The sequence below is a fragment of the Panthera onca genome, chromosome C2 (assembly GCF_046562875.1).
Source record: "Panthera onca isolate mPanOnc1 chromosome C2, mPanOnc1 haplotype 2, whole genome shotgun sequence".
Lineage (NCBI taxonomy): Eukaryota > Metazoa > Chordata > Mammalia > Carnivora > Felidae > Panthera > Panthera onca.
In genome coordinates this window covers 58,826,366-58,842,449 of record NC_138347.1, presented here as the reverse complement: position 1 = coordinate 58,842,449, position 16,084 = coordinate 58,826,366, and the positions used below count along the sequence as shown (strand labels likewise).

The following is a 16,084-nucleotide window of genomic DNA, read 5'->3' as shown; positions in this document are numbered from 1 at the left end:
GCAAACATTTGTTGCAGGAATGAATCAAGTGAGTGAGCGAAGTTCCAAGGAAATTCACACAGGGCTCCTTTTGGGCTGGACCCATATCTCTTTTATCTTGGTATTTCTAGTTTCTACCACAGAATATTCTCAAAAAGTGGTTGTAGATATGGATTAAATATATAATCGAGTGGGTCAGTTATTCTTTTTCATGGAACGCCAGGCCATTTACGAGAGAAGTGCTCTCGCGGCAGCTTCCAAGTTCAATCCAAGTAATTTTCTCTTTCCTGTCCAGGTGTCTATCTTTTGTCTTCCCCCCACTCAGACCACACTCATAATACATGGAAACCAACATATCTGTAGTGTCTAGCAGAGGTGCTTCAATGCGTATGTTCTCATTGGATTGTTACAACATGGTTACCATGTGAGACAGGAATCCTGGTCTCCATCTTGCAGTGGAGTAAACAGAAACTCAGAAGGGACTGGCACAAGAGCATATTCTGCAAAGCGGCAGATGGACATAAGTCTTTGGTGACAAATTGAGTGTACCACTTTTTATAAAAACTAGTCCTTAGAATACCAGTCTGTAGCAGATAGTCAGCAGGAATTTGTTAAAAATTAGAAGCCAAATTTCCTCAACTTTAGAATGAGAGTCAGAGAAAAGGGGAGAAATAAGAAAAATGAAAATGAACAAAATCAAGTGTGATAGACGGAAGCAATTTTAGATTTATTTTGTTTTGTTTTTATGTAAAAATCTGATTTACATGTCTTTCATGGAATAATGTCTCCAAAACTTTCCTTTGATACTGACTGGAAATTTTTTCTTTTTAATTTATAATTTCCTGTGGAAAATGGTTTGATTACTAGTATATTAACTTATTTATGTCCTTGATTACTAGTCCCAGGTGTCAAGGGAAAATATTACTAAAGGAAGTAAAAAGTCTTCTCAGTTCAGTTGAGTTTCCATGACCATCTCACTTAGTATTTTCCCTCTTAGAAATGGTGTACTCACTATGTTGGAGCTACTCCTAGTCTTAACATTGTGTCAGAAGTCGAGGGGTTCAGGGGCACCTGGGTGGCTCAGTCGGTTAATCGTGGGGCTTCGGCTCAGGTCATGATCTCTTGGTCCGTGGGTTCGAGCCCCGGGTCGGGCTCTGTGCTGCCAGCTCAGAGCCTGGAGCCTGCTTCAGATTCTGTGTCTCCCTCTCTCTCTGCCCCTCCTCTGCTCATGTTCTGTCTCTCTCTGTCTCAAAGATAAATAAAAACATTAAAAAAATGTAAAAAAAGAGAAGTCGAGGCGTTCAGAAAGGGTTTGAATGAGACATCACAGTAATTTCTCTCAGATTTGTTTAAATACTCAAAATTTGTATGCAGTCATACTATGACCTGCTCTGCTCTAATCATACACTGTGCTTAGCCTAGTTGAATGATTCATTCAACTTATGAGCTACTAAGGTACAAATAAAATTTGCTAACACTACCTATTTTATAGTTGTTTCATTTATATTTTTACTTGTTAATTCAGCAAAAATTGAGTATCTACTCTGTGAAGATATTGTGCATGGACGGTGGACACAGAAGTGAAAATAGAGGCCCTTCCCTTAAGGATCTTGTAGTCTATGTGGAAAGAGAGTAGGGATGTCAGATTTAGTAAATAAAAATGCAGGACATCCAGTTAAATTTGAATTTCAGATAAGCAACTAAATGTTTAGTATGAATGTTCATGGAGTATTTGGAACAGACTAAAAACCTTTGTTGATGATCTAAAATTCAAATTTAACTGAGAGTTCTATTTTTATCTGACAACCCTAGAAGAGAGACCTGGACAAAGATAATTATGATGCACAAGAGTAAGTGTTAGAACGTGGCTAAGTCCAGAGAGCGATAGAAATATGTGGCTCCCTGTAAATTAGAGGTTTTATTTTTAGGTTTTCCCTATGTGCTGGGAGTGAATGCGATCCTTTTCTGCAATTTGACCAGGTCAGTAGATGAATGTCCTGGCAAGAGAGTAGACTCTTAAATAAAAATGATACATTTATAATATAAATATGGGGGGGGGGAATTCTGCAACCATATTGAGACTGATTGCATTGCAAAACATCAAAAGCATTTCAGAGCCATGTAAGAAGTGATTTCTTAGGATTAAGCTTGTTACAAATGTCCCCTTGCTGTGTTTCTACATGGCAACCATGGAGAATGGGCATATCTACTATTCTCAGAATCTGTTTTCCAGGGGGAGCAAATTGCTGTGGTAGAAATCCTGGGCCTTGACCTTTCAGGGATTGTACTCAGAGAAGGTACATTAAAGCTGGAAGACCAATTGGACTTAAATAGTCCATGACTTTCGTGCTATGGACAAGAGAGCTGAGACCAGCCTGGGTTAAGAGGCACAGTGACCATGAAACAGGTACTTCTGTATCATTTCCTTACTACTTTTTCTTTCCCAGCAGACAATGCATTAATATGGGTAAGCATTATAAAGAGACTCTGACTGACTTTTGCAAAGTAGCAGAAGAAATGGAAAAAAGAGAAAATATAAAGGAGGAGAAGGATGAAAAAGTGACAGTAGGGAAATACACCTATTCTGTTTCAAACATATGAACATTTAAGAAACAAAAATTGGGGGGCACCTTGGTGGTTCAGTTGGTTAAGCGTCCACCTTTGGCTCTGGCCATGATCTCGTGGTTCGTGAATTCAAGCCTCGCATTAGGCTCTGTGCTGACAGCTCGGAGCCTGGAGCCTGCTTTGGATTCTGTGTCTCCCTCTCTCTCTGCCCCTCTGCCACTTGCACTTTGTCTCTCTCTTTCTCAAAAATAAATAAACATTAAAAAAATTTTTAATTATGAGGGTTTAGTGAAAAAGGTAACCTTAACTTGTTTTTTATAACGGAGGGTTTGTTAGGGGGCATAGGAGACCAGCTCAGGAGCATCTGAAAATCTAAGAAAAGGAATTTAAAATAAGTGTGTTATTCATATTTTAGCCTAATATTTAAAAAAATAGGAATTACTGTCATTGACTCCATGGAAATCTCGTATGGCTTATTTCTGTATTTAATTTACTTTTTTTCTTATTTCCCTCAGATGTAACTGCTTATGTTCTGAACTCCAGCACTGCCTTATAATTCAAGAATCCTGGATATCCATAAGAAATGTGATGCCCTCTGATTCTTGTTCATTGGTAGGTAATTTGGTTTTGTTTTTTCCCCTCTCTCTGGTCTTCTGAACCTCCATGGATATATGTGGGTTTTCATTTCATTTATTGTCCTTGCCATTCAGTGGTACCTTTCAGTGTTACCCTTCACGTGTGGGAATTATCTTCTCTTTATATGTACTCTTTACAATTCCCTCCTGTGATGATTTCTGTAAACTTACTATTTAAAAAATGCCTTTTAGTCTATTGTTGGACATCCAGAATTGATTCTCTATTTCTTTCATGTTCCTCTTCCCATTTTTTAGTTGGATTGTTTTTGTTTGCTTGTTATTGGGTTGTATGAGTTATTTGTTTATTTTGGCTATTCAACCCTTATGCAATATGTGGTTTGCAAATATTTTTACCCATTCTGTAGATTGCCTTTTCTTTTTGTCGATTGTTTCTTTTGCTGTGCAGAAGCTTTTTGGCTTGATGTAATCCTCCTTGTTGATCTTTGCTTTTGGTGTTATATCCAAAAAAGTCATTGCCAAGACACATGTCAAGGATCTTCCATATTTTTATGTTTTATTTTGGGGAGTTTTATTGTATCAGATCTTATGTTTAAGCCTTTAATCTGTTTCAAGTTAATTTTTGTGAGTTGTGTAAGGTAAAAGTCCAATTTTATTTTTCTGTATGTGGTTATCCAGTTTTCCCTACACCATTTGTTGAAGAGACTATCATTTCTCCTTGAATGTTCTTGGCTTCCTTGTCACATATTAGTTGACCATAGATGCGAGGGTTTATTTATGGGTTCATTATTCTTTCCATATGTATATGTGGTCATTTTTAATGCCAGTATCATATTATTTTAATTATTGTGGCTTTGTAGTATAGTTTGAAGTCAGAAAGTATGATGCTTCCTATTTGTTCTTCTTTCTCAGGTTTGCTTTGACTATTTGGAGTCTGTTGTGGTTCCATACAAATATTAGAATTGCTTTTCTATTTCTGTCAAACATTTCAGTGGAATTTTGATAGGGATTGCATCTAATCTGTAGATGGCTTTGGGTAGTATGGACATCTCAACAATAATTCTTATGACTCATGAACACAGGCTATACTTCCATTTGTTTATGTCTTCTTCAATTTCTTTCATCAAAGTCTTATAGTGTTCATTGTACAGATCTTTCGTTTCCTTTGCTAAAATTTATTTCTAAGTATTTTATTGTTTTTGATGCTATTGTGAATATGGGATTGCTTTTTTCTTCACATTTGTGTTGTTAGTTTATAGAAACACAACTAATTTCTGTATGTTGTTTTTATATTCTGCAACTTTACTGAATTCATTGATTAGTTCCAGGAGTATTTTCATTGTCCTCAAAATTTTCTATATATAAGATTATATCATCTGCAAATAACAGTTCTATTTCTTTCTTTCTGATTTGGATAGCTTTTATTTATTTGTCTTCCTTAGTTGCTCTGACTAGGACTTCCAGTACTATGTTGAATAAAATGAGAGTAGGCACCCTTTTCCTGTTATTGATCTTAGTGGAAAATTTTTTGATTTCCCTGTTGCGTATGATGTTAGCTATAGGTTTGTGGTATATGGCATTGACTATTTAAAGTATATTCCTTCTGTACCCAATTTCTTATGGGTTTTCACTATGAAACAATGCTGTATTTTGTCAAATGCTTTTCCTGCATCTATTGAGATGATGATAAGAGTTTTATCTTTCATTCTATTAATATGATGTGTCACATTTATTGATTTACATATGTTGAATCATCCTTGCATTCCGGGGATAAATCCTATTTGGTCATGGTGTATGATTCTTTAAACGTGTTGTTGAACTTGGTTTACTAACAATTTGTTGAGAATTTTTGCATCTATATTAATCAGGAATATTGTGCTATAGTTTTCTTTTTCTGTTATGTCTTTATTTGGTTTTGATATCAGGATAATACGGACCCTGTAAAGTGAGTCTGACAACTCACGTTTTTTGGAAGGATTGGCATTAATTCTTCTTTACATGTTTGGTAGAATTTACCAGAGAAGCCAACTGGTTCTAGGCTTTTCTGTATTGGGAGGGTTTTAATGACTGCTTTAATCTCCTTAGTCATTATCCGTCTGTCCAGATTTTCCATTTCTTCATTATTCATCTTGGTAGATTTTATGTTTTTAGGACTTTATCCATTTCTTCTAGGTTGTCCAATTTGCTGACATATAATTGTCCATAGTAGTTTCTTATGAACCTATGTATTCTCTAGTATCAGTTGTAATGTCTTTTCTTTCATTTCTGGTATTGTTTATTTGAGTCTTCACTCTCTCTCTTTGTCTAGGTGAGCACTTTTAACTAGTTAATTAATTTTAATTTATTATTAATTATAACATTAAGACTTTTTCAATTATGTTACCATTTCAAAAAACCATCTCTTTTTTATTAATCATTTCTATTGTGTACTGCAGTCTTTATTTTTCATTTATTTCCACTCTTTGTTATTTCATTTTTTGGTTAATTGTCTAGTTTCTTAAAGTGTAAAGTTAGGTTGTTTATTTGAGATCATTCTATTTTTTTAATATATACATTTATTACTAGAAATCTTCCTCTCACAATTGCTTTTGCAGCATCCCATAGGTTTGCGTATTGTGTTTCCAGTTTTATATGTTTCAAGAATATATTTGGCATTATTTCAGTCTTATTAGATTTGCTAAGTTATTTTGTGGCATATCATATGATTCATCCTGGAGGATGTTCCGTGTGCACTTCAGAATAATGTGTATTCTTCTGCTATTAAATAAAGTGTTCATAAATATCTGTTGAGTTCATTTGGTGTAATGTATGTTTCAAGTCCATATTTTTTATTTTTTTAATGTTTATTTGTCTTTGAGAGAGAGAGAGAGACAGAGTGCAAGCAGGAAAGGGGCAGAGAGGGAGGGAGACACAGAATCCTAAGCAGACTCCAGGCTCTGAGCTGTCAGCACAGAGCCTGATGAAGGGCTCAAACCCATGAGCTGCGACATCATGACCTGAGCCAAAGTCGGATGCTTAACTGACTGAGCCACCCAGGTGCCCCAAGTCCAGATTTTCACTCTAGATGATCTACCCATTGCTCAAAGAGGTTTTGAAGTCCCCTACTATTATTGGATTCTTGTCTCTTTCTCCCTTCACATCTGTTATTATGTGCTTAATATATTTAGGAACTCCAGTGTGTCTATATTTATGTTCATTATGTCTTCTTGATGAATTGACCCCTTTATGATTACAAAACGGCCTTCTTCATCTCTTATTACTGTTTTTGGCTTAAAGGCTATTTTGTTTGATATAATTATAGCTACCCTTACTTTCTTTTGCTTTCCACTTGTCTGAAACACCTTTTTTTGTTTCTTCACTTTGGCCCTTTGTGTATCCTTAAATCTAAAATGAGTTCTTGTAGACAACATATCATTGGGTATTGTGTCTTTAATCCATTTAGACGCTCTGTGCCTTTTGATTAGTGAATTAAATCCACTTGTATTTAGAGTAATTATTAACATGTGATGATTTACTAATGCCATCTTGTTGCTTTCGGTATGTTTGGTAGTTCCATTGTTTCTTTTTCCCTTTCTTTCTTCCTACCTTTGTAAATAGGTGATTTTCTGTAGTGGTATGCTTTGTTTATCCTTTAAATTTTTTTTGTTACTCTAATCTAGATTTTTGTTTTGTAGTTACCATGAGGTTCATATAAAACAAAGATAAAGCAGTCCATTTTTAAGCTTATAGCAACTTAGCTTTTATGGTATGTGAGAGTGCCACCCTTTTACTCCCGTCCTGTTTCTATTTTTTATCTCAGAATTTACCTCTATTTATATTGTGTATTTATTAACAAATTATTAATAACAACCATAGTTATAGTTATTTTAATACTTTTCCTTTAACTTTTATACTATATAAAGTGGTTAACACACCATTCTACAGTTTTCTAAATCTATTTATCTTTACCAGTGTGTCATATACTTTCACATGTTTTCATATCATTAGTTAGCATCTTTTCATTTTAGCTTAAAGATCTTCTTTCAGCATTTCCCACAAGGCGGGTATAGTGGAATGAACTCTCTCAGCTTTTGCTTGCCTGGGAAGCCTTTATTTCTCCTTCATATCTGAGTGATAACTTTCCTAGATAAATTATTTTTGATTGGCAATTTTATGATTTCAACACTCTGAATATGTAATTCTTCTCCCTCTACCCAGCAGAGAGTGTCTGTTGAGAAATCTGCTTATAGCTTAATGAGAGTTCCTTTGTAGGTTTTTTCCTCTGGCTGCTTTCAGGATTTTCTCTTTGTCTTTGATTTTTGACAATTTCATTATAATGTGTCATAGAGAAGCTCTTTTTGCACTAAGGTAATAGGGTGATCTCATAAGTACATGAACTTGGATGTTCATGACTTTCCCCAGGTTTGGGAAGTTCTGAGCTTTTATTTCTTTAAATAAACTTTCTGCCTCCTTCTCCCTCTCTGAGTCCTTCTGAAACCCCAATTATTCTAATATTTTATAGAGTCTCATACACCTCATAGATTTTCTTTGCTCCTTTTCATTCTTTTTTCTTTTTCTTCCTTGATTAGGTCATTTCAAAGTTCTTATCCTCTAGATCATTGATTCTATCTTCCATTTGGTCTACTCTGCTATAGATGCTACTGTGTTTTTCATTTCATTCACTGAATTTTTTAACTCCGGAGTTTCTGTTTGGTTCTTTATGATTTCTATTTCTTTGTTAAATTTCTCATTTTATTTATGTATTGTTTTCCTTATTTCGTTGAATTGTCATTTTGTATTCCTTGTAGCATGTTGAGTTTCCTCAAAAGAGGAAAAGCTATTTTTAATTATCAGCTAACTCACAAATTTCCATGCTTTTGAGTTCAGGTATTGTAGGAATATTGGTATCTTTGGGGAATAAAGTGTTTTCTTGATTCTTCATGTGTTTTTGCAATTTTGCATTGTTGCTTTCACAATTGAAGTAGCAAACTCCTTCTCAAATCTTAACTAGCTGCCTTCATTTGGGATGTATTATGCATTGGTCCTGTTATATCTGGAGTTTTCTGTGACCTGCTCCACACTCCTCGATTTTTCTCATGACAAAATCTTAAGCTTTTATTTCTTCTATGGTTGTTACAACTCACCAGGCTGGCTGCTAAAAACCTCTCTTTTGTTTTCCAGCAGGTGGTGCTACAGTTCCAGTTTGTGGTTCCCCTTGTCCAAAGACTAGTTTGATACTCTGTTTAGTAGAGCTCACTTACCACTACACTTGGGAGTTAGAGGAGCTGGTCACAGAGTGGGGAGAGGTATGGATTTGACACTTGGAGTGTTGGGTTGACTGCAATCTGCTGGGAGGATCTTTGGATGAGGTTCTCCCAAAGACTTGTGAGCAGACTTCCTGCAGAAGTCTTGAGAGCAGTCAGCAGGAACCAAGTCTCTGGAATGCCCTTTGAGAGTCTTCTATGTTTCTTTCCCAATTTTCTCCCTCTCACCAGTCACAGAGGTCCTGCCTCAGTACTGTGGGTGCTTCTGGAGAAAAATAGGTTTCTCCAATGTCCCACACAACTGAGTAGCCAGGCACCTACTCCACTATCTTTTTCCCTTATGAAGAAGTCACCCTAGCTACTTCAGCACTATCTTGTGTAGTCTCAGTGGGACGGGCTGCACTGGCAAAGTTTCTCCCAGTCTCTCCAATGTGTCCAAAGTCATATTTTTCTTTCTTTCCAATGTTGTGCTGTGTGCTTCATTTGGAAGACTCAATTTCTCCAAACTCTCTCGTCCATGGAATTCTAGAAATATTTAAAAGGTAGAACTTATGAGATTTGTTAATAGTTTGGAGAGGGGGACTGAATAAGGAGGCATCAATGATTACACCCAGGGTTTGAATGTCTAAAAAGGAATTCTTTTTATTGAAGATTCTGATAGGGAGGAAGTATTTGGGGGACAAGTATCACTTCAGTTTTAGACATGTTGAATAAGTAAGCATAATACTGGAGAAAAATTATAATGCCAGTATTAAGGAGTTTGTTCCGGTATTTATAAGTTTCAATTTTATTTAAACACTTGATCAGAATTCATAAAAAACAAAAAACAAAAAATATAGCGGGGTGCCTGGGTGGCTTAGTCGGTTTAGCGTTCAACTTCGGCTCAGGTCATGATCTCCCGTCTCATGGGTTCCAGTCCCACATTGGACCCTGTGCTGACAGCTCAGAGCCTAGAACCTGCTTCAGATTCTGTGCCTCTCTCTCTGCCACTCCCCGCTCACACTCTATCTGTGTCTCTCTCTCAAAAATAAGTAAACATTAAAAAAATTAAACACAAATAGCTAAATATATAAGATACTTCAGATGCCACAATTTATATACACATTACAGAGCATCAAGTAAATTGTGAACTTATAAGTGTTCAATATACTTTATCATTCCAATGGAAATTATTAGTTTTGAAAGCTCGTCCACTTCCCTCAAAGTCAATTCCTTTAGCCCCACAGCATCTTCTGATGTTTGCCTCTGACAGAGCTGATTCCCTTGAGTACCAGTAGTATTGTCTCGTGCTTCACTCCTAGAGCTCTTCTTCGCTCTGGTCTTAAATTGCTGGAATTTTACTTATCTTTTTTCTGCACCGTCCTGTTCATAATCTAAAACTTCTCTTTTAGGGGAGTGATTCTCCCATATTAGATAACATCTTAGTCCTTACTCAACCTTTTTTCTTTAGTAGGGGTGTGGTAGGGAGAGCAAAAGAAGATGAGAGGAGTGAGTAATTGGATATTGGAACTGTGTACAAGAGGGTCTGGTAGGGCTTGTAGGGATGTTTGAGATGGGGGCAAGAAGAAGGGAATAGAAGATTTATCTGAAGAAAATCCACCCTCTTCTTTTCTTTATAGCCTTCTATTAGTTTTCACTGTTTGAAACTTCCAGAACTTGTTTTGTGTCTTTGGATCACAGTTTCTAAATTAATGTTTCTTTTTTCTGCTTCAGGGGAAATCTGAATCCAATGTCAATGGACGTCTTTCAGTAAATGAACAAAAATAAGTTTTGAGAAATCTCTCAGTAAGAATTCTGGGTCAACATGAGAACTAGAGTGAAACAGGAAAAAGTTACCCTTTATCAATATGAATAACATCGTTATTCATTGGGTTATCCATGAGTCTTTGTAAAATTTTTCTCCTGAGAAGTAATTCAGTGAATTAAATGAACTACATAATCAATGAAGACACAAAGATTGCAGAATGCTTCTCAGATACAAAGATAACATCTTAATGTGAGATATGAAGGAAGATTCAAAAAATAATGTCCAAACATGGAGAAAGCACAGTTCAGTGAAAGAGAAACAGATAGCAAAAAAGACAGGAAGACAGAGAGACAGAATATGATCTTACAGTAATCACATGTATTTTCTAGACACCCTACTTGATACCTAGAGATTGCCCTGGCAGAAGAATGGATTGTGTTCCAAATGTTCATTTGCGTTCTTTTGTTTAGATGTTGGAACAATGTTGATTAGGATAGCAGTGACCTCAACCAGTTCCTCCATGGAAACACTCATGGGAAATGTTGTGCACACTTACCACGCAGGCCTACTGTTATACCAGAGTTGGCACATCCTTAGTCTTCCACTTAATAAAGCATATTAAAATACAAATTGATGAGAATGACATAGCTTAGAACAGTGGTTCTCAGCCAAGGGTAGATTCATTTTCCGGGTACATTTGTCAATACATGAAAACATTTTTAAAATTTAAAAAAAATTTTCCTTTATGTTTATTTAATTTTGAGAGAGAGAGAGCACAAGTTGGAGAAGGGCAGAGAGAGACAGGGAAACACAGAATCCGAAGCAGGCTCCAGGCTGTCAGCACAGAGCCCGATGCAGGGCTCAAACCCACAAACCACGAGATCATGACCTGAGCCTAAGTCGGTCGCTTAACCAACTGAGCCATCCAGGTGCCCCTCAATACCTGAAAACATTTTGATCATCACAACTGCAGGGAGTGGGAGCATTACTGACGTTTAGTGAGAAGGGCCCAAAGATTCTGCTAAACATCCTATGATGCTGAGGACAGCCCTCACAACAAAGAATTATCCATCCTGAAAGGTCAATAGTGTGAGGTTGAGAAACTGTGGCATAGAATATTACCTGGGTATTTGTTACAGGTGCACATCATCCAGACTTGATGAAACAGAAACCAAGAGAGAGCTGCAACATTTGTGGTTTCAGAAGTCTTCCAGATGATTCTTAGTGATCCACAAGTCTGAGAACTCTTGGTAGAGAGATAACCTTGAATGGACTATAATTTTTAAATATTGTTTGCCAATTTCACTGCTTTATTATATTCAGTGCTACCATATAATTATTTTTGAAATACTTCACAACTTAAAGGGATCATGATTGAGAATAGTTTCTCAGCTTTACTTTGCAGAGAGGAATGATCCAGCTCATAGCCTCAGGTAATAGAAATAAACTGAAAAGGGGCACCTGAGTGGCTCAGTCAGTTAAGCATTCGACTCTTGGTTTCAGCTCAGGTCATGATTTCACAGTTCGTGGGTTCAAGCCCCACATCGGGCTCTGTGCTGACAGCAGGGAACCTGTTTGGGATTCTCTCTCCCTCTCTCTCTGTCCCTTCCCCACTTGCATTCTCTCCATTCTCTCTCTCTCCATCTCAAATAAAGTTTAAAAAAAGAAAGAAAGAAACTGTAAAAATTGGAAATAAAGAGAAAATTTTCTGATGACTGGATAGCCTGTTAATGAAGCTATGTTTATTGCAAAGCAATTAGTCATACTCAGGTGTGATGTAGGCAGTTTCCTAAAGCAATTAATTTGGATTTCTCAATAATTAAAAATACCATGATAATAAGATTGACTAATCATAATATGTCACATCAACAGCCTGACACAGTGACCTAAATATAATCAGTGATACAGGAAGAATAAAGAATCAATCCAAGGATTCGCCTACAGGATATTACTGACTTTTATGAGTATATATCAATGTTGACATTGTAAGGTTTTGAGTGAAGATAAAGGAAAACATGGAATCCCTTCCAAAAGTTACAAAACACATGCTACTCAACTTGTGACCTACACATCTGCAGCGTTGCCTTTATTTGGGAGCTGTTAGCAAAGCAGAATCTCAGTTCCCAGCTGTAGACTCATTGAATCATAACCTGTAAGCCCCATATTTTGGTAAGTTCACCAGGTGATTTACAGGCACAGTAGAGATTGAGAAACCCTGCACTCAAATAACTCAAGAAAAATATTTGTAGGAAGTAGATCATTTCCTTACAGTTTTTGCTTTTGATATACAATAGAAATGTCTTTATGAGTTCCATTGTTAATAACACTTGAATGCACAAGGAAACTATATTCAGTAAACTTTGTTCTTTGACTTCCTTGGAAAAGAAGCATCCCATTTCTGAAAGACCAGAAAATTTCCCAATGAAGTTTCTACTGTTGCCAACGTTGGGGCATATTTTGTTGCCAGCATCAAGGCACACAACAGAAGGAAGGTCATGTCTGTGACAGTTGACTTTTCTTCCTTTCTTTCGTTATTCCTCTCAGCCTTCCATCGCCAAGGCATAATTCACTCATTCATTCATTCATTCAACAAACATTTATTAAGTATCAAGTGTGTGCCAGGCTCTGTTCTAAGCTCTGGGGATCCCAGAGTTTAAAATATAGCTTGTGTTCATATTTGAGAACATAGTTTCTAACATATAAACTATATAGAGATGAGATAAATGACAGGCTTTCAATTTCTTTAAGTGTCAAGTGGATTTGGCATGAGAGTAGACATTAAATAGGTGAAGTGAGTGACAGATCTATTGTCTAATGTCGCTTGATCAGTTTGAGCACATGTTATAAAAATAGTTCGCTTTATATACTTCCTATTTTAGCAGTTCCTTTCCTTTTGTCAATCTTTGGAAAGGATGACAAATAAGTGAGCAAGGACAAAGCAATAGGAAGAGGCCTAAGATGAAGGACTTTTCTGTTTGGGTTCCCGCATCAGCGTGCTGGCCCTGGATTAAAGTCACTCTCCTATCAATTCAGCCAGTGAGTCAGGATGTCTCTCCCCACACTAATGTGACAGAAAATGTAATTTAATTTTGTCATCTATCTGATAGTCTCTCAGGCAGGACATACTGGAAAGGGCACCGTCCTGGCTTTGCTACTAACTAGTTTTGAGACACTGAGTCAGTTCAGTGTCATCTGTGACCCTCCGTTTCCTAATGTATAAATTGACAATAAATGTAATCAAATATATGAAAGCACTTTGATGTAAAGACACCATTAATCATGTAAGAGAACACTATTGCCTTCCCGGGTCTTACATTATTTCAGAATTAATGCTCACTCCGAGTTACCATGAGGTAATGAGGAAGTGAGCTGCAGTAGATGGAATTCTAAATCCAGTGGTTCCTTCAAAACACACTGCATTTGCTTACAATAGCACCCCCCCCACACCCAAATTTACTAATCCTGTCTATAATTCCCAATGGCCTTTTACCAAGACTTACAGAATGGTTCCTGTAAAAACACACTTGCTGCATTTGCTTACAATAGCCTCCACCAAGACCCAGATTTACTAATCCTATCTAGAATTCCCAACAGCTTTTTACCAATCTCTTGAAAAGACTTCCTCATCTGACTTTACCATCAGATAGATGCCTCTAACAGGTGACTGTTACTTATATGTCCAGTTTTGAGATATTGTGACACAGAAAAGGCTATTCACATTCAACCTGTTGAGTTATCTCATGAAAATTTTCTATTAATATACCAGGTGAGTATGGATGACCAGTCAGGGTAAAGGAGCAAAATTTAAAAGTAGACATTCTCCCTTAAGTAAGCAAAATAAAGCTTCTTTATTTACTGATATTTATTGATTAAAACTTAATGCATATATAATTATGCAAAACAAATTATTATTACAGAGATGTTTAGAAAAGCACATATAAAATGAGAAATTCTTCTATCTTTATCACTAAAACTCAAGTTTTATTTGTTTGTTTTCCCTCCCTGAATGAGTCCTCTCAATCTTCTGCTAAGATTTGATTGATTGGCCCTTTAGGAGAGATTGTTCTGAGAATTTACCTCCAGGCTTTGCCCAAATTTATTCTTTGTTTTCCATCACAAAAATATTGTCATACATGACACCGTGATTTCTGTCTCCTCAGCTCCTCTTTCTTCATTCCTGGCTGGTCAGAGCTGCTCAGTGACTGATTCTCATCTGTGCCTAGGCCCTCCTCACTCTTTCGAAAATTCTTCCTCTAAAGAAACTCTTACCTTAATCCCATTTATTCCTTCCAAAGTAACAAATGCAAGACAAGTATAATGAGATGTGTAGCAATAACAGATACATTTCTAATTAACAAACTGGATTTTAAGTATGTATATATTTTAAACTTATTTGCACATGTTGGGTTTTCCTCTTATTTTTCATAATAAAACCAAAACAATGTAGTTCAGTATTATGTTGTTAATTTCAGAATTTAAAAGTTTAGCTTGCGTTGACAAACTTTATAATTTAGTAAGTTGAACAGCTCTGTCAAAACATGGATTAGAACTTATTTCTAATACGCTAAAACTCATTTACTTTTCTACTACAGTTTCTTTAAAGAAATTCAGGCCTTGTAGATTTCCGGAGAAATTTGAAAGACAAGAACTACTTCTTCTGTGGTGCTTGACAAGAAGAAAGGAAATTACTAAGTCAAAGTTCAAGAGTAACAAGTTCACTCAAAGTGGAAAGTTCTAAAAACTTTTTGTATTTATTCATTCATCCAATAAATAGTAATTGAAAACGACTATCTACAATTTACTGGGCTTCAGCAGTTCAAAATGGGGAAAGTCCCAAATCAACTCAAGCTACATTTTGAGTTGCTCAAACAGTGGCCTTAATCAGTATGATAATGATTATTTTTTAATGCTTATTTATTTATTTAATATAATTTATTGTCAAATTGGCTTACATACAACACCCAGTGCTCATCCCAACAAGTGCCCTCCTCAATGCCCATCATCCACCTTCCCCTCTCCCCCACCCCCACCAACCTTCAGTTTGTTCTCTGTATTTAAGAGTCTCTTATGGTTTGCCTCCCTTCCTCCCTGTTAGTAACTTCCTCCCTGTTAGTAATTTTTCCCCCTTTTCTTTCCCCATGGTCTTCTGTTAAGTTTCTCAAAATCCACATATGAGTGAAAACATATGATATCTGTCCTTCTCTGATTGACTTATTTCACTCAGCATAATACCTTCCATTTCCATCCATGTTGCTGCAAATGGCATGTTTTCATTCTTTCTTATTGCCAAGTAGTATTTCATTGTATATATAAACCACATCTTTTTTATCTATTCATCAGTTGATGGGCATTTAGGCTCCTTCCATAATTTGACTATTGTTGACAGTGCTGCTATAAACATTGAGGCACATGTGCCCCTATGAATCAGCACTCCTGTATCCCTTGGGTAAATTCCTAGTAGTGCTATTGCTGGGTCATAGGGTAGGTCTATTTGTAATTTTTTGAGGAGCCTCCACACCGTTTTCCAGAGTGGCTGCACCAGTTTGCATTCCCACCAACAGTGCAAGAGCATTCCTGTTTCTCCACATCCTCGCCAGCATCAAAAATCCCAAATACAAAATCTAACAGCACACATAAAGGAACTAGAAGCAGAAAACAAAGAAACCCCAAACCCAGCAGGAGAAAATGGGTAATAAAGATCAGAGCAGAAATGAACAATATAGAATCTGAAAAGAAAAAAACAGTAGAACAGATCAACGAAATGAAGAGTTGGTTTTCTGAAAAAATAAACAAAATTGATAAACCCCTAGCCAGACTTCTCAAAGGGAAAATAGAGAGGACCCAAATAGATAAAATCATGAATGAAAATGGATTTATCACAACCAATCCCTCAGAAATATAAGCAAGTATCAGAGAATACTATGAAAAATTATATGCCAACAAACTGGACAACCTGG

At 36.4% G+C, this 16,084-nt stretch overlaps 1 long non-coding RNA gene across 1 annotated transcript; it reads left to right on the top strand.

Annotated features, from left to right (window-relative positions):
• The first annotated feature begins 434 nt into the window (after positions 1 to 434).
• Positions 435 to 14,914, top strand: LOC132683726 (uncharacterized). Its single transcript, XR_009612354.1, has 5 exons — positions 435 to 510; positions 1,908 to 1,959; positions 2,259 to 2,386; positions 3,060 to 3,156; positions 14,720 to 14,914. It is a non-coding gene; the product is annotated as an uncharacterized LOC132683726 (long non-coding RNA).
• The last annotated feature ends 1,170 nt before the right edge of the window (positions 14,915 to 16,084 follow it).